The sequence below is a fragment of the Ostrinia nubilalis genome, chromosome 18 (assembly GCF_963855985.1).
Source record: "Ostrinia nubilalis chromosome 18, ilOstNubi1.1, whole genome shotgun sequence".
Classification (NCBI taxonomy): Eukaryota; Metazoa; Arthropoda; class Insecta; order Lepidoptera; family Crambidae; genus Ostrinia; species Ostrinia nubilalis.
The window spans coordinates 9,102,090-9,127,839 of record NC_087105.1 but is presented as its reverse complement, the minus strand read 5'-3'; the positions used below and the strand labels follow the sequence as shown (position 1 = coordinate 9,127,839).

The 25,750-nt window shown below is 35.9% G+C and overlaps 1 protein-coding gene across 1 annotated transcript in view; it reads right to left on the bottom strand.

Moving 5' to 3' along the window:
• Positions 1–25,750, bottom strand: part of LOC135080704 (protein pellino) — a 99,295-nt gene that overhangs the window by 14,003 nt on the left and 59,542 nt on the right. The window lies entirely within an intron of this gene.

Below are 25,750 nucleotides of genomic sequence, written 5' to 3'. Positions count from 1 at the left end.
TCTACACTAATATTATCAGAGGAAAGACTTGATTATTTGTATTGAATAGGCACCGAAACTACTGGACCGAATTGGAATTCTTTCGCCATAAAAATCAAATTATCGCAGAAGGGGAGAAGCAAACAAAAAATCTGCCTGCTTCAAAATAAAATTATGCCTACCACTTTTGGTAAATAACGATGTCTTGGAGCCGGTACCAGTTGGTACCTTTATCCTCAAAAATAACGTGTGATATCATGAGTATTCAATAAACATGGGCAAAATACAGTCTAACAGCTATTTAATTAAATGTATTCTGAGGTATGTGCCTCTACATATTTCTTGTAATCAATGTGTTACTACATAGAGGGGATAGACCTAATTATTATCAAAATATGTAGGTACTAGCTTTTGCCCGCGGCTTCACCCGCGTGAAATTTAGTTTGTCACATATCGTCATAAATTATAGCCTATGTGTTATTCTGGGTTATAAAAAATAATACTGTAAAGTTTCATCAAAATCCGTTCAGTAGTTTTTGCGTGAAAGAGTAACAAACATCCAGACATCCATACTTTCGCATTTATAATATTAGTAGGATATGTAGGTATTGTTTACAGCACTGATTTCCGGGTTGCCAATTTACAACTACGTCGTATTAGGAAACCATGTTTACTATTTTTCCTTAACGTAGTACCGATATCTCGGTTATTTTTTCAGTTTTCCTTAAGCTTCGAAAGTTATCATTAGTATGCGTGTATTATCAGGTATTTTAAAACGAGATAAAAACAACAATATTGCTGAAATATTCAATCATGATGGTTATTTTTTACTTTCATACATATTATAAACATAGCATGCACTTACGCTATTAAAAATCAACTGAATAACGTGTAGGGTAAATCCCAGATATGCATTCAATTAATCTGACAACTTTGTTGTCCAGTGGTTAAAAGCTAGAGAGTTAAAATCTCACGACCAGGATTCTCAGGTTTTGTACATGTGTAACATCACATTTTGATATTAGTTCCTAATTTGATTAGGTCAACAATACAATAAACAAAAAAAGGCAAGGTATTGGTAGTTGACGGAACAAACTCATTTAAAGATTTAATTATTGTGTTCATTAAACATAATTGGTAGCATGCAACAAATGCATGGTTTGATATTCGTAAATGAGTCTTTGATAAACGCAGCAAGTATTTATGATCAATACGGTTTTACCCATAGTATATGCACATAGAAAATACTATATGGTAGAGCCTAGTGGCCTTTGTACAATCAGCCTCCATTCGCTTCGTTTTTGTTATTTAAATGTAAAAAATAAATGTAAAACAAACTGCATACTATTTCCCTGAATGATTCTGTAAAGTTTTTAGTTTGCGCAGCACAATGCTCCCCGTTTCAGCTTCGTAATTCCTAAAAGTTAGAAATGTCAATAGTAGGTTTCTACCCGTCGTAACTACAGAAGTGGTATTTCAAACGAACAGGAATATATCCATAAAATATAATAAAAGAATGAAAACTGTATAGCTAAAAAAATATTTAGTAATGGTTTGGGTGCTTGCCAAAGTGACTCAAAAACCCCATTGCTAATGAACACAAGCAATGGGTTTTCATTTGTCAGTTGTGTCAACTGAGTTGCCTCTGCTTGCAATAATGCAGAGGAGCATGATTCCTTAGCAACCATCCAGTTAGCAGAGCACAGCGAGCGGCCGGCGAGTGTGAAGGCTGCGTTACGTCAACCGTCACGCCGTGCGCCTGCGCCGCTCTAATTGCCAATGACAGAAAGAGACGGATTTAGGGGTTCATCAGGATTGCAAGTACCGATGCAAAATACCCAGGTGCCTCTACATTTTAACAATGTGAAACAACTGACTGAAGATGCATCAAATCTCCAAACTTTACTGTTACCCCTTCGCTTACCCGTCGCGTCGTACAATAATGACAATTTATGGCAAATGTGTCCCGGGATTCACCCCACCCATACCCCAGAGCAGTCGTAAAATATGCAATAGAGGTTGGAGTTGCATGGATCGAATAGATGCGTCTGCAAATTGGTTACAAATCTGGCCCTACTATGCTCTAATTCGCCAAGGTATTGTTAGGCGATTACCGAATACAATCGTACGCTGTTCTCTTAATTTGGAGTCATTGTCAAACTGAAATACAGGGTGTTGATTTCAATACTCGCCATATTTATTTAGGTGATATATTATGACTTACATAAACGCATTATCCACCAAAAAATAAATTACAAACGAAAGTGGAATTTTTAGCAAATATTTTCCGTGCAACATCAACTGTACTATGGCTCGCAATAATGCAATATACGTTTACTATGGCACGGGCACCCATCGAGCTACGCGGATCGCTCGCTTATCATGTTGGATAGTCTACTGAAGGATACGTAAAGTTGGTAGTGTAAATAGGTATTTTTCTTTGACTAACTAAAGTTAAAGTTCGTTTTAAATTAGTTTGCTGTTTCCTATGTGTGTGTGAGCGTATTGGCACAGAATAAGTAATAGTACAGGTACAGAAGGATTACTCCGCAAGACGATTTAAATAAATGCGAGTCTTGCTGCGACGCGATAAAGTGGAATTCAGCTCGCACAGCACTACGTACCGACAATTTTATTCACCTACAAGTTTTGTCTCTTTCTATCGCGTGCCTCTGAACTCTTCTTACGCTGTTAGGGTTGCTGTCTAGTGAAAAAATAATTAATCTTCTTATATGTAATGAGGTTCGTATGTAGCATTCATGACTCATACGCACTCATTATGGAAAACCTTGGGAGAGGCCTTTGTCCAGGTGTGGACGTCATTTGGCTGAAACGAACGAACGCATTCTGAGCAGTAGATAGTCATGGTAGGTTAGGTTCCTATCTTAGATTAATTATTGGCTTTATTAATCTAAGGTTCCTATACTATCCTAAGAATTATTGATTACCTACATGGATAACATACCTTTCAGCATCTCTGGGAAGCGAAAAAAAAGATAAATCCGGTAGATTTCTTTTCGAATTTAAATACCCGAACGCCGCACAATATTTCTTTCTCTTTATGTCCATTTTTAAATAATGCTTCGATCATAGAATTAGGTACGTACTACAACGCACGCCAGCGTCCTGACGGGCGCGCGCGTGACACTCGACCGATATAATACCCGCCGGCGGGGCGCTTCGCTGTAGGTAATTATCGGATGTACCGCGCGGAGTGAGCCAGGCCTGGTATTGGAGCGATTTCCGCCACTACCTACCGCGACGGCGGGAGTATTTTCTACACAAAATTACCAGATTATTCACTTCCTACATTAAAAAGGAATGTCCTTTAAGTTTAGAGTTAGGTACTTACCGATGCGACTTCAGATGCGTTTCCACGTGCCCTCCCGTAACAGTAAACCATGTTTACGTATCTACTCACGAGCACTGTACGTATGGTTAGGCATATTCCTAACACTCACTCACTATTACCACACTCACTATCACACGTTCACACACTAACTACTCAAAACCGCACGAGAAAACAATCAAAAATCGCAAATTTGCACATTCGATGACCGAAGATCCGTCCTATCATAATTAATGCTCTTATAGCAAGCTTCCAAAATACTCAAATGCAAATGATTTGTAGTAGCTCAATCGTTATTATTAAAACGATAAGAATATCAATACATTTTGATAGTTATTTCGTGTAAGTAATGAAATTAAGTTCATTTAAAATAATCACGAACATGATGATGAATTATTTTATGTAAGTTATGAAGAATGGAAATTTAACCTGAACCTAACTAACAGCCTAACAGTCGTTCAGGGAATTTAAAATAAACGCCGATCGAAATTAAATTACGTTATTATTTTTAATCAATTTTTTACAGAGATAGAACACGGTAGTAAGAAGTTTATGTACTAGAAAACATTTATCAAGCAGAGAGGAAGAGAAAAGTTGATGTTACAAGGCAAGAAATAAAGAAATAGCGATTGAGTACTAGGAATTCTAAATACGAGCTAGATTTCGCGGAGCGTGCGCGCAGCCTCTCAACGTGGGAAGCAAAATCGGACTGATGAATGGAGAAAATCGATGATCCACGATTGAGCGCCGATGACGCCCGAAACACGAAGATGAGCGAAGTATGTATTGTGCGAGCCCGATATCCGTGCGGCGCGGTATTATTGTATTTAAATGAAAGAAGTGCTAAATGATAGAAATTTTGTTTAGATACTGAAATCAATCGAGTATAAAAACAAAATCTTGTCTTATCCTATCGAAAGTGAAGGAACAAGAGTTTGCCAGTGTGTTATTTCTAGGTGTTCAGTTTGCGGTAAGTTTAGTTTTATTTTAATAATTACTATCGTAAAGACGTAAAAGTTATTAAGGTAGAGAGCTAGAAATGTAAGGAATAACGAACCTGTATGAAAGAGCATTATTGTCATCTGTTTACAGTACTTTTGAATGATAAGTAAGTACAAGCTTATCACACACATAAAAGCATGGTTTAATTTAAAAAAAAATGTAGCTTCTGTAAAAAATTTTATTTTGCGGAAGGAAGCAAATTCGTGTAAAAGGTTTTTTTATTAAAGACCTACTTAATTAATTAGTTTTTAGAACAAAAAATAAACTCGTAACGTGATAAGGTGTAAGTAACTAATTTACTCATTACATTTTTAGGGTAGATTTGGATTAAGCTACGTCCAGTAGTCGTCGTTGAACTCACAGCTGATTGTGGCTGATAGTTGACTGACTCATGGGCGAGCGCGGGTAGTGGGGCGCGGGACGGGGGGCGCAGCGTTTGCCCGGGTCACCGGGTGAGCGCCGCGCGCCGTTTGCGTTGGGGGACTATTCTGCACTGTAGTGGTCGATTATGGAAATCGTAGATATTTAAAATATTATAAAAAAAAATTTGAAGTCAGTTTTTTTGCTGATTCGTGATCAGAATAAGCTACTTAATCAACTCCCTAAATATGGCGGGTATTGAAATCAACACCCTGTATAGTTGTGCACGTTGGATATGGCACTATAGAAGTCAACGGGATAACAATGTGGGCTGTAGAGTGCAAAATCGTGCGTTCACTTTGAAAATTGCACCCAATTTTGGCTACTGACCTCTTGATTAGAGACCAATTGTTGCGAATTAAGTACTCCCGTTATTCATTTATGCCACTTTTACATGATACATATTCGTTAACTAGAGATAAGCTTATAGTCTACATTTCAACTGCAGGTTAAAAATAGCGCAGGAATACCTAAATAGATGTTCATCTTTTGACTCTACAAATATTTTTAGAAGCCTACCGAATAATTAATAGCCTGAAAATAATGCTTTTTGTATGACTAAACAATTTGATCAGCTCACTGGACGCTTCAGAATTAAAGAGAAATGTTTCGAAATAACTTCTCTTATTAATATTTACGAACATTTGTTATTTTTGGCGTAAAACACGACGGGAGGTAATTAATATCCTAGTTAGTTTCAGTTTACGTAAGCGGCGAAGTTTTGATTACCTTCTAATTGCGAGAAGCCTTGTCGGGAACGCGACACTATTTGTAATGCGAGATGGAATTTCAGAAACTCGTATCGCTGCGCTAGAATTTCTTGAAAAACAATCTCAACGTAACACAAACACAATAAAACTATTTGTTGAGATTGTTGGACCAATGGGTATTCTATTTCTACTGGGCGATTCAATGGCCATGTAAATATACCTATCGAAGATGATTAAGAAGTTTCGGAAGTCTCTAGAAGAAAGAGATTCGTTAACATCTGTAATTTGCAATTCGGACATCAATATGTGGAACAGATCATTCTTCTCACTTAATTGCTTTGTTATCAATAAAACATATCCGCTATGCAATATTTATAAGCCAAATTAATATTTAACACCTGTTGGTTTTTGAAGATAACTAAAGACAATAAAAAATAATCAACACATTTTTGATCTAAGCTAAGGCTGATTATGCTGCACCTGCTGCAGTAATGAGAATCAGAATTTTAAAGGCAAATGGTTATAAGATTTGAAGAAGAGTCTCACTCAACACTGGATGACTGGACCATCTTTCAAGAAGTGGCTCAAACCAGGCATTATAAGATTTGGTTTTAGTCTTAGGTCTTCGTGTTCAGAGACTGTTAAAAATAGAGTACTACCGTGCTTTGTCGTGCCATTTGCGAGGAGCCAAAAGAATGCAGATTGGCGTGATCCACACCGCAATGCTGTTGGCTAACGTGACGCAGCGTTTGCGTCACGCCTCGCCCGCACCACACCGTGTTACAAGCCCTGCATTGCCTTGCATTTATGCACTCGTGGACTTAGCAATCGATTGACCTTCGGCAACTGTATGCCAACGGGAAACATGCTGCATGGCTAATCGGTGCACCTGCGTGTCCTGGGGCCTTCTATTATGCCAAATTGCTTTGATACTCTGTTAGTTCCAATAAATCCCAATCTTTAACCTTTTCATGAAAATAATGTATTACAAAGTTTAATTTTCAACTTCCTAATAAGCGTAATTTAGTGTAATGAAGGCTCTATTTCGTGTTATGAGTCCATTGAAAAGGGTAGAAAACCTTTCAACCCAAATCCGGGAAAGTCCCAACCACTAACTTACCCGGAAAGGAACGGAATTTCCCTTAATTGAGGTCTTGCATTTTACTCAAAATGCGTTCGTAGGGATGTTTCCTGGGTCAAAAAGCAAGAGTTTTAATTAGTCCGTCAGTTAACTTATCAAAAAATACTCTACACGTATTTTTCACTTTTTCAAACTAATGAAAATTTAAAGAGATAAAGCGCGCCAAAGTTCATAAGAAGAGGCCCGTGACGTCAATGCTTGCATAAAAGTGCCGCACGTTGTGACGTCGCGCGGAACTTCAACGCACCATAACTATGTAATTATTTGTTAGATTGACAAATAAAAATATATGTGTCCAATATTTTTTGATATTAAACATGACGGACTAAAAAAATTTTTTTAGGAAACTAGCCTTGGACTCGTCTTAAATGAGTATATCGTGAATCATATAGCGGAACATTGTTTTATATTATCATAATGATAAATCTATACAGTAACTGTTTATTCACTTTGTTAGCAATATGCTCAAGTTACTTGCAAATCGCATATTCGAGGGGCAACCCTGCATCAGAAAATGGAAAAGCGCAGGGCAACACTGACGCTCGATCAAATAACGCACGGAAAGAAATGGGGATCATTTTGTTTGTCAGTGCAATAAAGTATTGCAGTTAACTTTGTACCATAATTGAGTAAACAAAATCGACATTTATACAAATGTCTGTTGGTTTTAGGGGAAAGTAATGTTGCCAGAGAAATTTAATATCACCCCTATGGGTGAATCTTTATTCCCCTTCCGCAAATGCCACCACCAATCTACATTATTCTTCAGTTTTGAGTACGATTGTTATAATAAGGGTGAGGCTTTGAATACAGAAATAAAATAGGATATGACATAACTTGTGATGATAGGATAAATCGAAATTGCAATTATATGGTCAAACTTTAAACTAACGATATCTTTAAAATTCATGCCAGCAAGCAGCAACTGCTCAAAGTAAATATTGATACATGTCAGTTTCTAATGACATTGTTATTATTGCTGGCGTTAAACATAACACATTTGTTATAATCACGTAATATTTATGTAGTTTAGCCTACATAGTATCGCATACACTTGACGGTTGACACGAATCCAAACAATCTGCGCTAACACACTGCATATACCGCATGTTTTAACATTGAGTTGAATTGTTATAAAATTAAAACAATTATTATAGCTATAGGCGATATACGGTAGGACGCATTTTTGGCGTGAAATACAATTATCATCATCATCATCATAAAGTTAATTAATGCTACTGACTACGCCACTCTTGTCGCGGAGTTTTGGGCTGACACTGTATTGTGTTGTCGACACGACAAGAAGAAGGTCATCATAACTTGATATTCTATGCTTGAAGTGTAAGTTAAAGAAAAAACAAATTTTGAAGTGTACGTATGCTCGTACAATACAGAGGAGGCAATCTGTATAATATTCTGTCTTTCTCCCACGCGCCATCAAAGCATCAAACCCACAACCACGTCGTTTCTGAGTGAAAAAAATCACAGATAGACCCATTTAAAAGGCAGCTGCCCGGTCATCTGGTGTCCATTTGACTGACTCCATTATTTTTTCTCCGAACCACAGAATTGGGGCAGCGAGCGTGACGAGTAACAAAGATGTTGAGATTACACGCTATCCGGTTGCCGTCCCGTTATTTGAGCAAGTTCCTTTATAATATCTTAAAGAATTCTAAATATTAATTAGTAATTAATTACGAGTAGATAAGCAAGTGAAGAAACCGAAGCCTTGGAAACCGAGCAACTAAAATAAGTAAAATATTGTTTGAAGACCTTCAAAAGTAATTCAATACTGAGTTAAGTGGATTTCAAAAACTGACCTGGATAAGTAAGTATCTAGTAATTAGGTTATCTATTATAACATTATAATTATCTAGACGCATTTACTTCGCACGAGCACTACTTAGGCAGTGGTTTGTGGGTGATCGCGTATCGCGGTGAAGCGAGTAGCGGTAATGAAAACGATATCATCTGACCGCAGTTAGATAAACCTATACGCATTTCCAAGGTATCTCTGTAACTAAGCGGTTTCATGTATACCAGGGAAGGGAGAGTAAGTATTTTACTATAATATTATTACTATTATTAGGAGATAAACAAGATCCAACTAAAACACTGCCCAGTCGAGTTAACTGCGTACCTGGCAGCCGTGACGTCACAACGACGCCCTGGTACGGACGGGGCGAACGCGGGAGTTGTGCGGGTGAGTGCGAGGGAGAGTCGCATTCCAGCGAGGTGCGCAGACAACTCGACCGGGTTGTATCAAAAACCCGATTGACCCAGAAATTATATCGACACTGAGTGTCCGATGTTGACAGTGTGTTAAGAACCCTAATGATACATATTAGTATTAGCAAGCCTTAAAGGGCCTAATTATATGCGACCGTGCGGCAAAGAGGCCCGGCAGCTATACCATAGTATGATAATGAGTAGTGTGATTGATTATTACACGATATCACATGCTTCAATTTTAGAAACAGCTGAAGTGGTTTTTCCACTAACCGCTCTATTATCTTCAACTCTTTTTAATTACAGTTCACAGTCTTTTATTTTCCCTTAGAAGCGGACATCCCTGTTTTATTAATGCAATCGTTAGATATTACTATTATGTATAAAATTGATGAAGGAACTAGTAGTTGTATTTGCTTAGTTTCGAAGAAATATTCGATATTGTGATTTTATAAAAAAAACAGTTTTAGAAGCATATTTTCTAAAAAAATTACATTAAGAGCGTTTACGCCGTTTGGCGCAAAAACAGTACTTTTTCAACTCGTTACAATCATTAACCAGTAATATTACAAATATGTTATAGGCATAAATAGTTAGGCAATTTCGTCGTCTAAATAGTTAATTGAGAAAATATTGCGATTAGTTTAGTATTTAAGAATTCTATCAAGATAAGTCCACACAGGTTTTGTAAATTTCCACTTTAGCGTCAGTTTAAAAGCTGAAATTTGTATAAAAATACTGTGAAAACGATTTAACAAACATTTATATCCTATAGCATAGATCCTTGGGCAAATAGTTATCTGAGAAAATTTTTAGATTTAAGCATTTTACAATAAGAAATCTCAAATTAAAAGAACGTGAAATACCCAAAAATCAAAGTGATTTTTTCACCAATATTCTTCCTTTATTCAACACAAAAATAGCTTCATATTATAGAAGAATATCTTATCTAAAATATTTACTTTGAAATTTAAAATAATTAATTGGAATTTTTTTTCTATGAGTATTTGAAAAGTACTATAAATCGCCGCGCACGAATCGTTCAAATTCAGTCCGCCTCGAGGCGTTCCAGAGTGAGGTCACGTCGCTCGGTGCTCTGCTGACATGTGTCACGCGTACGTTGATCTTAGACAGGTAGCTGGACTTTTATAGTGTATCCGCAAAATCTTGGTGGTAGATTTTGCGATAACGTGGTAATCAAAATATTTTATTGTTATTTTTCATTACATAAGTCATAAGTCATAAGTTTATTCCATTTAAAAACAATATTACATTGTGTTGGAAATAGGTACAATAATAAAATAAAATAAGCATAATAAATAAGCATGCAAAATTACAATTAATCAGAATCTATACCAATGTCAAAATTAACCATGTCAATAATTAATAGCAATATTATACTTGCAAATAAAAAAAAAACAATCAAAAATATTATCTTATACATGTCACATTTTGTTTTTTAGTTAAATCTAGTTCACATTAAATTCAAATTAAATTCAATAATGTCACAACAATAAATTAATAAAATATGTCAAATTAAAGTTAGACCATTTTACAAAAATCCTCCACACTATAAAAACTATTATCCAGCAGGTAAGCCCTCAATCCTTTTTTAAATATATTAACATTATTTATTTTCTTTAAATTATTTGGCAATTTGTTGAAGAGTCTAACCGCTTGGTAGCTTACACTGTGCTTGACTATCTCTAATTTTGGGTGTAAGTGATTTAAAATATTCCCTCGCCTAGTGTCATGACGCGTGACTCTCTCCTCCACGGATTCATATCTGTCTGGATGCTTGACAAGGTCAGTAAGAAGGACTAGTATATACAGACATGGCACTGTTAAAATGTTAAGATTTTTGAAATATTCTCGACACGACTGCTGCTGACTTATGCGCACCATTGTTCTAATTGCCCTTTTTTGAATAATGAAAGCTTTTTTTATATTGTATCTATAGCTATTTCCCCAAAACTTAATACTATATCTCAAGCGTGATTCGATTAGCGCGTAATATACTATTTTTAATTGGCTTAAAGTTAACTCCTCTCTTAAACTGCGCAGAGCATAGCATGAAGAGGAGATTTTGCTTTCCAAGCAATTCACCTCTACCTTCCAGTTGAGAGAAGAGTCTATGTGAATACCAAGAAACTTAACAGTGTCTACTCCAGAGATGCAGTCATCCTTCATCTTGACTTCTAATGTATCTCTTGTCCTTGATGTGGATTTAAAGAGAACAGCTTTGGTCTTCCCCACGTTAAGTTTCAGATTGTTTACTTCAAACCACTTGTCAAACAGAGCCAACGCATTGTTTACTTTAGTATTAAGTTCGCTCATGTTTTTCGCATTTAGAACTGCATTAGTGTCGTCAGCAAATACTACAAGTTCAATATCTGGTATTAAGTCGTACATAAACGGTATCAAATCATTCATAAAAATTATAAATAAAATCGGTCCTAGAATTGATCCCTGAGGAACGCCTCTTTTTATTTGAAAAAATGACGACTTAAATATCTTCTCGCATCCATCCACCGCACCCTTTATCTCAATATATTGATATCTATTTCTCAAATAAGACTCTAAAAGTAGAAATACTTTTTTTCTTATTCCATAATGTTCTAGTTTTAGCATTAAAATTTGGTGGTCCAACGTGTCGAAAGCAGAGCTCAAGTCCAGAAATAAACCAGCTACCCGTTTTTTTTCATTTAATTTAGATAGGATATCATCAACCAATGTGTCCACCGCGTCTATAGCCCCAATATTATTCTGGTATCCATATTGACGTTTACTTAGTATGTTATTAATACAAAGATGTCTTACTAGCCTGGTTTTTATTATAGTTTCAAATATTTTTGAAAGAATTGGCAGTAGAGAAATTGGTCTGTAATTTCCCGGGTCTGTTCTAGAGCCTTTCTTGTAAACTGGAATGACCTTTGCAATTTTTAGTTGTTCTGGAAAAATTTCCTGTTCATAACATTGGTTAAAAAATCTAGCCAAAGGATAAGCCCATAAATCAATGTTTCTTTTAAAAACTGAAATTGGAATGTTATCCCAACCACACGATTTTTTGTCTTCCATCTTATTTACAATTTTAGTGATTTCATAGGGTGTAATATTGTCCCAAGTCATTTCATTAGGACATGGTAGACAGATACGTTCAAGATATTCCTTCGATAAATTTAAACTACCAGTAGTCAGTGAATTGCTATGATTAAATTGATTTGTAAAAATATCTGTAATTATTTGAGGATCATGAATTATTTTATTGTTTTTCTTTAGAATAATTTTAAGTTTATCAACATTACCAATGTGGTTTCTATTGATGTTTACAGTGTTCCATATTGCTTTAGCTGAGTTCTTACATCTCTCAATTTCATACTGAACAGCCTTTTTTTTCGCTGTTCTAATCACTTTCCTATAAATACGCACATATTTTTTTTTATACTCTAGCAACGTATTGTCAGCAACTGATGTATTTGCCAGTGTTAAAAAGCGTTTCATCTTGCTTGACGTTTTTATCCCCCTAGTAACCCACTTCAAAGATTGTTTACAATTCACTTTAATTTTTTTTGTTTTTATTTGGTAGGAATTTACAAAAACTGTATTAAGATTTTTCAAAAAGCTATTTATTCCATATTCGTTCCAGTCATATTTGAGCATGTATTCCCTAAATTTGTTATTATTTGCGTCGTTAAATACTCTTTGTTTCTTTAATAAAACTACATTATTATCTTGCTTGTGACCCTGAAACGGTAGAGAAAATCTGCACATTATAGCCGCATGACCATCAGATAGACCATTGTGATCCACCTTAGTGTCATTAATAAAAGTATCGGGAAGATTTGTCAAAAAGTTGTCCAAACATGATTGAGCACTACCTTTAACATATGTCACTGACGATATAAGCGGTTTAAAATTGTAACACTTCAACAAAGACAAAAACTCAGATCTCTGACTTGAGTCCTTCAACAAATCAACGTTAAAATCGCCACAAATCAAACATTTCTTATTGAAATTATATTCTAATAACATTTCCATTTGTTCAATAAAAAGATTAAAGTACTTATCTAACGGATTCCTATAAATGCAGATGACATTCAGTGCAGTCTCTACATCTCTAATTCCACATACTTCAAAATAGGAGGTTTTGTACATTTTTTTACAATATGACAATTCCACAAAATTACAATTCCTAAGACCTAACACAAGACTTCCTCCTCTAATTTTATTTGATCTAGTATTATAGGAAATAATTCCATACTGGTTCAAGTTAAATAAATTTATATTTTTGTCATTTAAAAAGTGCTCAGTAACACATACATATCGTGGCATAATTGAAGTGTTAAGAGTCTCCAGATACAGATCAAATTCGTCCTTTTTTGAGGTCACGCCACACATGTTCTGATGATATACCTGTATGCAGATATTACTACTATGTACACTGCTTTCGTTCTCAAGCACCGTTCCACAATCAGGACTTTTCCCTTGAAATTGGTATGTATGATTGATTTTACACTTTCTTTGAGTCACGAAAAAACTTTCTATTCAGATTTTCGAAAATATTTAAAATACCCAAATTATTAATTTTACCTGTATACTGGGAAAACATTTCAAACGACAAGTCCATATTGGAATCAAAACAATACACATTCTTTAGAGACTGTAAACCCCCACTTAACATATTATTAAAAATCTCCACGTTATAATTAAACAAAGGAGCCCCACAAATATATGTAGGAACTGCAAGAATTATGTTAGTAAAAGTAAATTGCCTTAGCTTCTCTACAATATCACTTATAAGTTCATAATTACTTTCCATTTTTCTTAAGTCTTTTTCTCCAATAAGTACAACGCAATGATCACTTTCAGTATAGTTCTCGATTTTATTTTCCAAGCCATCTAGTAGTTCTCGTATTCCTGCGTGTGTTTTTATAAAATGACAATATTCGAATTCCTTATTATTCAGTCTCTCCATAGCTCGTAGGACTTTGTTTCTGTTATTACTGCTGATGACACATAATTTTTTCTTCATAATGCAATTTGTGTCTGGTGATTTTTGAATATTTGGTTCATTCTGAGTGCAATTCATGTCCGAAAAGTTCATTCTTACTTTGTTGAAGTTCTTTTGTTTTTCTCTTGATTTTCTAGCTTTAGGAGTGGAGCGACATATTTGTGTAAGTTTATGAGTTTTCATCTCATAAGCCTTGATTTGTTTCTTTAGCGTATTGTTTTCTAGTGACAGATTCTCTATTTCTTTTTCAGCACTAAGAAGTTTCTTTTCTACAGAGTTTAGTTTCTTTATTAGTTCATTCAGCTCTTCTTTAATACTAAGACTTATTTCTGGACAGCTTCTGTTTAAGAATCGTGTTTTTATTTCAGAATCGTCTTCACTATCTGAAATATCCAAATTCAGCAGCCCTTCAAAAGAGTTGCCCGTGGAAATATTTATTTTACATTTGTTGCGCTGCGTGACGTATTCCTGCGAAGAGTTTAATGCCAAATTGGTTGTAATTTGATCCATATTTTCTTTTTTGTTACTGCTATCATTTAGTTCGACTGCACTCTGAGGCGTACTTTGCTGGTTATTTACAGGAAAAATAAGTGCTGTCATAGGAGGTGCAGCCATACTCTTTTCTGCTGAGGTAGGTGCGTTCTTTGATTTGATTAGGTTTTTTGATATAATTTTTCCTGAGCTTATCGATGCCGTAGAAGGTGTACTCGTACTAGGCCCTTCCCGCCGTTTGTGAATACAGCTGTCACAAGTCCATTTACTATTCTTTTTTCCTTTCGTTAGATAAAATAACTTTTCTGACATAGTTGTACAGTCCAAGTGATAGAATTTTGCACAATAGGAACAGGTCAAGATTCTATTATCGGCAATAGCTATTTTACACTTCCCGCATTTCTTTGCCATTTTTCGTTCTGTTGAAATTTCTTCGAAAACATTCACAAAAAGATCTTCTAATATGGGACGCGAACCCGCGTTGCATGCGTGTGACTAGGCGCACTTAGCCGTTTAGCCAAACATTGCTTATGAATCACTGGCGAAATGAGTGTTCATAAACCTATACGAATATTCACGAGTGTCCGTTGTTGTGTGCAGGTAATTCTGATAAAATTTGAAAGAGTATGTTTTGATCATCACCAGCACTTTGAGATATTGTAATTGATTCTTGTAAACACTGTTTAAAAATAGGTTTATATCGTTCGTATTGTCGTTGCACATAACTATTCACTTTGTTTTTATTGTTTTAAGTACACATATTCTTAAGCAAAGCGTCATTTATCGCCAATAATTGTCACTATTTTATCACTATATTCGCTTAGTTTATTCACCCACAAACACTATCACTTAATATTTATACAACATAGATTACGTGTGTCTATTTTAATTGAAGATTCATAGTTTATATTTAATTTAAAATCACAATAATTGCGGAGCCCATGTTTACCGTGGCAGTGGCGCCATCTGTCGTCAGTCTATTTTTACAACAAATTCTATTTTAGACGTAATGAAAAATAAAATTAAGTTATTTTTAGCGATGAAACGAAAACGAATGACGAAAATTTGGAACAGCAAGTTATGTATGTATACTAATATTATAAAGAGGAATAATACTAACAATTTACAGACTAGTTACCTAATAGGAATGCTCTGCTAGCAGGGTCCCACCTAGTTGTAGAGGGAACATACACAACATATTACAGTCGGAAAATCTTTGCGGTAGGTACTTCGGATTTTAGTTAGTTGGACAGTGGTCATTTGACGGCCACTTGAATCGTCTCACCCCTCAGCTTTTGGCTACCGCCGGCGCACTAAGCCGGTTGATGCCTAATCTCGGAGGCCCGGCCGCACTGAGTCGCTGACTATACTTTTGCGTCGCGCGTTGGTCCTATATGGGGCTCGAGTATGGCACAGTGCTGTGTAGTCGTGGAGCATCCTACTGTTGAAAAAAGCGCAACGCATGATATCACTGAGGCACAGGCTGAGGTAATTCGTGGATACCGCATAGTATCCGCAGTCCGTCTATTCCCGGTTGTGGACACTGACTATGTCCCTACTGAGGATAAATGGGAAAAAAATATTGTCATTAGTGGCGACGTATAACAATCCTACTATCCTTCCTACTAATATTATAAATGTAAAAGTTTGGATGTCTGGATGTTTGTTACTCTTTCACTCAAAAACTACTGAACGGATTTTGTTGAAACTTTGCAGTATTATTGTTTATAACCCAGATTAACATATAGGCTATAATTTATGACGATATGTGACAAATAAATTTCAATAAATAAATAAGACGTGTCTAAAAAGCGCAATCTATCGTCATTGGTTAAAATCTACAGCGCTGGACAAACTACTGTTTTTGACGTTCGTAAATATTCATGCGGGGGAAGCCGTGAAACGTCATCTATCAACATGATATCAAACAACAGATTTTACGAACTAAGGAGTAAAACGAGGTCCACGCGTACGAAGTCGCGGGCGGCCGCTAGTTCAAAATAAAATTAATAATATTTGTATTCATCTGGTCTTACTTGACTTTTACTTTACGTATGTCATGCACGATGACATTTGCGTCAATATTTGTGTACGTCCCCACTAGGCATAATTGGGATGTATTTTTCTAATTTGTCATAAGTTGTGAGAAAGCCTGTAGCTACAACTGGGAAAGTATGTGTCGCCACTGGTGACAATCGATATTATTTATGCCATTTATCCTCAGTGGCGACAAAGCTAGTGTCGACAACCGAGAATAGACGCCAGTTGCGAGGTGACTATAGGTCCCAAGGGGAAATGTACGTGTACGTGCACCACGAGAGGTGAAAACCAAAAGGTAGAGGCTTGAGGATCTAGGCCCTAGAGTGCTGAAGGGTACGCCTGGCTGTCAGCCAAATTTTACGTCGCACCATAGAGGCAGTTCTGCCTGTATTAGAGGAGTGGGTGCGACGGCATGATTGCCTCACACATAGGGTGACCCAGGTTCTACCGGGCCATGGGTGCTTCGGGCCATTCCTCCATCGTATAGGCCGAGAGCCTGTAGATGGTTGTCAGTTAACACTGCAGTCTTGGCACGTGAGTCACCGCAGCAGACTGACACGCTCCAACAGTGCCCAGCCTAAGCGAACGAGCGGCGGTTGGAAATGACCTCTCCCTACCAATCGGGAAGAGGCGTGAGATAGATAGATAAATTGTTTATTTGTTGTAACACACACTTTTTTAATGCTTTTAACACACACATTATGTATAGTTGCTATCGAAATTCAATTCAATATCGAAATGAAGTGTGTTTCTTGACTAACTAACTTTTAGTTAGTCAAGAAACACACTAGTAGGCCTAAGAAGCGCCGTGATAGGCGGTTATCACGCCATTTTATCGATTTTGCCCATACAAATTGACGTCGATAAAAGTTATCACGGCGCGCATCTTAGGCCTATAGGTGACACCACTGGTATTTTGTATTTTGTTACACAGGTTAGTAATAATTTCAACAGTTGCAACATAACAAAAGTGACGAAACAACAGAAGATAAAGATGACTAGCGTTTCAAATAGTTCCCTGCGTCAGAGTGATGTGTGCCGCAGCGATGCAAAAAGCAAAGACCTCAGTATAAACACTACCCTCAAAATGGCAGAACACTCATTTTCAGCTTTTGCTAGAGAACGCATGAAGCGTACAGGTACGGAATGAACCCGCTCGCTTTCGGAAACAATATCTACATTAGTATAAAATATATTCTTATGAGACAAATAATCTTATGGTATAGTGTGCTTACTTTCTGTGAAAGTGTTCTTTCACAGAAAGAAGCAGTAGACAGCGGGAGCGAGAGGCCTCAGCCGACACTCCGGTTATCCGCCGCCGACACCCTGGGCGCAAGAGGACAGCTTATGGTCTCCAACTGTCCCTTCCTAACAGGCCTCGGTCGCTAGACATGGAGGTGTCTGGTGGCGGCTAAGGACGAATGCTACAGGCAACAGCCAATGGCGATGTCCCGCGTTCCCTCATATCACTCATATGGATCATGGCAGAAACAGTCAGGTTTTTAGTGGGTGTAGGGGCTACCCACCTTCTGGTAGGAAGAACCCCACATAACCCACTAGCTGCCCCCGCAGCTGGTGGGTATGAAATGTTATGCATTTTCCGGATAAAAAAAGAATAGTTAACAGGAAAAGTTTGTTTTGAATAGAACCGATTTGAAAAAATCTCTCACCATTAAAATTCAATTTTTTTCTGCTAAACATAGGCTGTATAAAATATTCTCAAAATAGTAAAAAACCTTTGATAATTTACTATTTGATAAAGAATTTATGTATTTATTATTTATTAGGACTAATGTATACCATGATTTATAATTATGGAGTCGGTGTTGGAAGATTTGAAGATTTTATAGTTTCCTTGAGCTGTCACTTGACAGCCTGGCACACTTTTACGATGGTGGATCAAAGTATTTTGGTTTGACTATAGAGCGTGAGAAAACGCACACAGTCACAATTATTTTAGTGTGAATAAAAATAGCATCGAAATTACCTAAACTTGACATTCCACGCTAGACGTAAACGCTCTTAAGGCAGAATTTTGTAAATAAATTTACCTATCACTATAACGTCTACCTTTATGCAGAAATAAATGGTTATTGCTGCAGTAATTTAGGAATTATTTAATAATTTATGATTTTCAGAAAACATTTTTTTCTCCGTTACACTAGAAAATTGGCAGCTATATTTACTTTATATTGATGCATGATATAATTATCTATAATACCTGAAAATATTACTTGCCTATCCCGTGGAAGTTGGATGATACGACTAGAAAAATTAGTCAAAAGTAATATTGACTAAGGCCATCGGTCAAAACCACTATTAACTGAAATTTGCAGTCAAAAGTGGTTTTGATCGATTATGAGTTTTGACTGCAACATATATATCGATGTTTCGAAAACGATAGGATTTCCAATAAGCCGCCAGAGGGCCAACTCTATAATTATCAAACTCGACCAGACAAATTAATAATGGTAAAAGCAATTAATTTCAATAGTTATCTAACAAAGGCATTATAACCGTATTGTTACGGACGGCATTTAAAAAACTAAAAAATATTCAGATGACAACCCTATTTACATATACATTTTCTAAACTCATAGAAATTAACATATCATCCAACTTCCACGGGATAGGCAAGTAATATTTTCAGGTATTATAGATAATTATATCATGCATCAATATAAAGTAAATATAGCTGCCAATTTTCTAGTGTAACGGAGAAAAAAATGTTTTCTGAAAATCATAAATTATTAAATAATTCCTAAATTACTGCAGCAATAATCATTTATTTCTGCATAAAGGTAGACGTTATAGTGATAGGTAAATTTATTTACAAAATTCTGACTTAATGTAATTTTTTTAGAAAATATGCTTCTAAAACAGTTTTTTTTATAAAATCACAAAATCGGAATATTTCTTCGAAACTAAACAAATACAACTACTAGTTCCTTCATCAATTTTATACATAATAGTAATATCTAACGATTGCATTAATAAAACAGGGATGTCCGCTTCTAAGCCAAAATAAAACACTGTGCAGTTTTACCATGTTTTTAACAAAATAAAAAAATACACTCGAATTGAGAACCTCCTCCTTTTTTGAAGTCGGTTAATTAAAAGTCAAATAATATGGTCCAACTAGAAAATTCCTAATTAAGATTTATAAGCAATACTAATAGTAATGAAAAGAAATAATGTCCAAATATATTTATTATAACGATCATCAGGTAAGTATTAGCTCAGCTGGACTGTTGAGCCGTGAAATTGAAAATCTTGAGCCGCCACTTAAGCCAATTTCCTTCCTCGCATCCGGCACTCTCACACTTGGCTCCCACACTTAATTGTTATAATTGGAAGTAGATGTTAATTAACTTGTTACAAGTATTCTTCAAGTTAGAATTTAGAACATGAGGATTTTTAATTAAGTATATTTAGAGCGAGTGCAATATTTATCAGAATTAGTAGAAATACGCAAAATTAACAGTCATACTTACTGAAAAATCATACGTTTACATGTACTATTCATGAATGTCAATGGCTCCAAGTATAATTTAGCCGTCCTTTCTTATCATAAGGTAACATTTGCACCGAGTGGGGTTTGAACTCACAGCCGCAGCTGTCGCCAAGTCCGACTCACAAACCACCTGACCAACGGTTTTCCAAATAATTTGCAAATGCTCATTTAAAAGTCCAGGCACAGGTGCAAATTAATAAGCTAACGCGTCGAGGCGTGAATCTCTGGAGCGATCTCTAAACAAATTCAACACCAAGCTAGTCTATCCGATTGAAAATGAAAATGGAAAATCTTCAGTCACTTATTAACGTCAAAATAAAAAAAGTCCTTAAGTCTCTACATGTCTCCTTATCTTTTGGGCCCTACCAGCACTTCGAGACAAACATATTATGGCATGTGCTGAAAAGAAACGCCGGAACAAATTCGGTCACCAATAGTTGCCAGTAACACAGTAACTAACTATATTTTTAAAAAGCCATATAATGTAACTCCGATGCTAATGCTAATAGCTCAGGCTAAAAAAGACTATGAACTGTACGTACATGTATATTTAAACTCTAGCATAATAAGTTCTTATAACGCTCTTATTTTAATGAATAAACTATTTATTTATTTTATGTAATACTGGCATCACAAGACAAATATTTTGCACGTTTGCTATAAGAGTATTTCTCAAAAAAAATGTACATTTTGAAAAAAAAAAGTGTGCTTTGAAACAGTTCAAAAGTTTTATATTTATAAATCATCACACAAAAAAAACACACACACAATTTTGAAGGATGAATATTAATCTTTAAGATAACGAAGAATTATAGCTATAATCCTACTTATTAAAAAATATTTAGATATTTTAAAAATAGTCCTTTTTTACCTTTCATACAAAAACCTGTTTGCCACCCTAGCTTTTTCATGTATTTTTGTTTCATAAAATGCGATACGTAACTAAATTATTGTAAATTTCTTTGTATTATCGTTCTACAGTAATCGCAGTTTCTGTATCAAATTGATTTTCTATGGGGTGTCATAATGAATTGGCAATTTAAAGCAAAAAAACAAAATGAGTCGCTCTCATTTACTATTTCGTTATTTACTCTTTAGTTACGATTTATTTCTACTTTCCCATGGTTTCTGAACAATTCCGTATTTATTTTACACGGACAACAATAGCTGCACTCTGAATGGCTGTTGGCCTGACGTCTCCGCCATAACATCTATCGCGAAAATTAGTGAAAACGTGTGTGTTTTGTGGGATTACTTTTTCGTAACAGGCAGTAAAATCAGCGATTTTATATAGAACGGTAAGTCTTCATTTAACCATTTTTTGTAATACGTGTGGTACGAACATTTAGTAAGCTTTTATATTTGCTGTAACAAATTTTATCAAAAAAATACTTGTTTCTGATCTCATTTTGTCTAATATTTCGTTACGTTTTTTGCGAATTTCGTTACGTTACGAAAAAGTACAACATAATGCTGAGTGTATACTGTTATTACCTGACTAAGCATAGTAATATTCACTACTTAATTAATTTCAAAAAATATAGAGCGTTAATAACAAAAGGATTGGATACTATCTGCTTTACAGAAGTGCCACCAGCAAAAAATTATCAAATCATTTAGATTACGTTTTTATGTGATTACTTCTTTTGTTTTTTTAGGAATGCCGCCAAAAACCAATGCCGAAAGGCAAAAAGCTTACAGAGAACGACTCAAAATGGATAAACATGATGGAACAAAAATAATTTTATTAAAATGGTATGAATGATTACTCCCTTATTTTATTTCTAACCCCTTAATATTACCCCATATTTGGGTGCATACTTACAAATATTTCGAATTGAATAAATAAAGAGCATTCACAATATTTCGCCAATGTATAACAAGCCTTATGGCCTTACTATTTCGTTACTACCGTTTCGTTACGTACATTTTTTTTGAGAAATACTCATAAAGTTATCGACACAAGCCGGGAAGCCTGCGAGCGCAGGTGTAAGTTAATAGGCCAGCTGGCGGCGAGCTGTGAAAGTCTGAACGTCTGGAGGCCTCTCAGGGCAATTTTCTACCCGAGCTGGCATGCTTTGATTTCTTTTAGATTCAAAGATTTTGCTTTCCTTTTAATTTTAGCTCCCGAAATAAAGACTCCAACTTCGAAAGTTTGGACAAAAACTTTTAAACCCTTCTTGCGATATATTTTTTCTCAGCACTGGCCAAAACTAGTGGCAAATGTAAAAAAAAGTTATGTTGGAGTGAGTAAAATGCAAACTTACTGAGAATGCATGGTTTTTTTTAACCGAGATAATCTAAAGCATTAAATGATAACCATATTGTATTACAGTCCCATTATGTTTGTCCACAAAGTGAGATTTTTCCAGTAAATACGATTTACTGAATGTAAATAAAAAGGGACACTCAATACCATTCCAGCCGGTATTTGTTACAGGCGCTTTGCCGCGGCGCCATTTACCTGACAAACAATATCCATTCATCTGCTTCCTGTTATTTGGGACGACAAAAACTAGTCCACAAAACAAACGGCGTCGCAACTATTGAAAATTCAAATTCACGATAATTTTCGGGACAGTCATAACGGTGAAGACTTTTTTTGCATGGCAAGACCTGCGGCCAATTTTCATGGAGCCCCGCTTCTGGTTTGCCGTGGTCTTGGAAAGTGGAAAGGAAGTTAATAATAGAGCTCTACATTAAATGGCAGAGTAAAAGCAGGCTAATAGTCCGACCACTCATATGCGTAATTTGTCAGTGACACTTTTTTCTTTTGTTTTTTATATTACTTTCTGTTACTTTGTACTTAGATTTAAGTGTGTTTTAAACTAATGTTATTGCACGTTACACTTAAATCAAAAGTAATAAGTCACGTTAATAAACGCGGAACCAGAAATCGTAAAAGTCATAACAATATTATATTATTCGTTAACTCCACGTGCGTTTGAAAACATAATAATTTTATTCTTATCGTCAGCAGTAAAATCGTAACCATTGAACCACACTGAATTGCACCGAGAGGGCTCAGTAGCTCGTGGAATCGTATTCGACTCAGTAACCTTACTTTATGTCTCTATCGGTATTATTACAGACTAATGAAATAAATGAGGTCTTCAATATTCGGAGGTACAATAATTTGACAGCAAATAGAGCCCGAATATTAAAGTTTCATCCAACATTGTTGAGGAAGCCGTAGGCGGGTGTAGGCGAAGTTACAGAGCTCACAAATATCTCCTAAAACTATCTGTATACATAATTAAGTTCCATTAAATAGACAATGAACCCAGCCAATGTTCGTTCGGGCAGACATGTGTCTATTAATTCACGATGGCTACACAAAATAGAATGATCGAATAAAATCGAAAAGTTGCCGTAAATTCATGCAGCCAAACAATTTCATGTACCGCCATTTCATCAGTATTCACACGGTAAACCTTATGGTAGCAGCTAAACGTGATTCGTCCTAAAGCAATATATTTTCCGTATAAAACGCACGTGTTTTCATACGTCCGATATTCGATCCCGCATCACGCTCATCTATTCAGTCAGGCTGGACATGATGTGATATTTTGAGACTATGTACCATTGAAGGATTTGGAGGATGTTTGTGGAAATTGTGTTCTATATGTTAGGAGTTAGAATTCAGTTTGTTCAGGTACACCGTTAATGGAAATGTGGATGTAAGTAGGGAAATTGTTGGGAGGGCGCGTATCATTCCGCAGCAGGTTGTCAATATCACTTCCTTCGCGAGAGGACGTTTCATTTTCCACCGGTGTTATGGGTACGAGTGAAAAGATAAGGCCAGCAACTGACGTGACGTGGACTGGGTCTGTGACTGACCTATTTATAGGTTTTGTACGGACGACGGCTCATCAAGCCACGTATTGTAGCAAATTATGTTATTGTAATAAGCCTTTTTGCAAAAAATATGGGTGCCAGTAAAAACTACACACAGTTTTTACTGGCACCTGTACCATCCTGTACCCCCAGGAATTTTCAGGCCCGATTTTTATAATAGAGAACCGAGATTTGAGTATGATCTTTTCATATGGGCTCTAGAACAGACAGGAAAATTTTCTGAACACAATAAAAACGATTGATGAATAAAATACTAGGGACAAACTACTATGAAAGTAAAATTCAAATCTAGCGGATAATCCAATGTCAAATTCAATGATAATATTATACAACCACGGTGTTTACACAGCGCGTGGAATAACATTGTAATGCAAAGTATTTTAATCATTCATCAATATACTTTTATGTTTTCCTGTCTGAACTTAATTTCAACTTCGATCACGTTTCAGTGTATTTTTGTTATCACGAGCTACGTGTTTTGGCGTAACACACGTCAAAATGTATCTGACGTCATATTAATCAACTTTTACGGTCACTAGTGGTGGGAAACATTTTTGGAGGGAATTATTTTTGGAAGATTAGACCGTACAGACACAGACAGTAGGTACCTAAACATAAAACATCATAAAGGTGCAGGAAGGCGCTGGATGCAGGCCTCTACCAACCGGCCAATCTGGAAATTATTAGCGGAGGCCTATGTTCAGCATTGGACGTCCTGTGGCTGAAATGATGACGATGATGACACAGTAGAACTAATTACCTTGAGAGCGCCTTTCATCAATAAACCTCGGTTCAAAATTCAAGTAGGCGCTGCCTAATTTTCTACCCATACAGTATCAAAATAATTGCCCATTCTTCTTGCAATTCAATGGATTAATGTGTGCTCAATACGTGCTATGTCATTTGCTGTTTATTACTTGTATATTCTTTGTCCATACACAAAGCATTTATATGTTAACTCTCCAGCCCACGCCGCTGTGAAATGAAACATCCTTCGTATGAACGTGGCCCAGTTGTTTATGTATTGTTCTTATACAAAAGTATACAAAGCATTATTCGCTCTCGTGGTAAAGCCTTTACAGTTTTTATGCGAGTATAATTGAAGCCAGTAAAGTGCAATGTTCGTAATTTTTTATTCAGATAATATGTAGTTAATTAGGTGCTGGATACTTATTTTACTGGAATATTTACAATATCGGAAAAAATACATATATGGTAGGTTTTATAGGTAAAGTATACAACGATGACATCATAAAGGTAGCAGGAAACGTGCGATGTGGAATTCATTGGGGGAGGCATATATTCAGCAGTGGACGTCCCATGGCTGAAATGATGATGATGTTGTAACATAAAATACATTATGATTAAAACTAAATTGATTACACGGCCAGATATTAAATTGATGAAAATAATGTAATCCTACTAATCCTACTAATAATATTATAAATGCGAAAGTTTGGGTGTGTGAATGTCTGGATGTATGGATGTTTGTTACTCTTTCACGCAAGAACTACTGAACGGATTTTGTTGAAACTTCACAGTATTATTGTTTACTAGCTGACCCGGCGAACTCTGTTCCGCCTTAAAGGCAGTAAATAAGCAAATCTTTCCTTATTTGCTCACCGTGCGTACCCTGGACTACGACAAACATTTTAACACCAAAATCAGCTCAATCGGCCCAGCCGTTCTCGAGTTTTAATCAGACTAACGAACATCAATTCATTTTTATTTATATAGATAGATAGATAACCCAGATTAACATATAGGCTATAATTTATGACGATATGTGATGTGACAAACTAAATTTCACGCGGGTGAAGCTGCGGGCAAAGCTAGTACAAATATAAACAATCAGAAATGCTGGAAAAACCAGTCCATGAAAATTTTCCTGTATCCGATCGGTATTACCAAAAGATTAAACTACCAGATAGGAGATAAGCAACAGACTTACAATCTAATAAATATTAACTAGGTTACTACATATTTACGATTGGTCAATCACAAG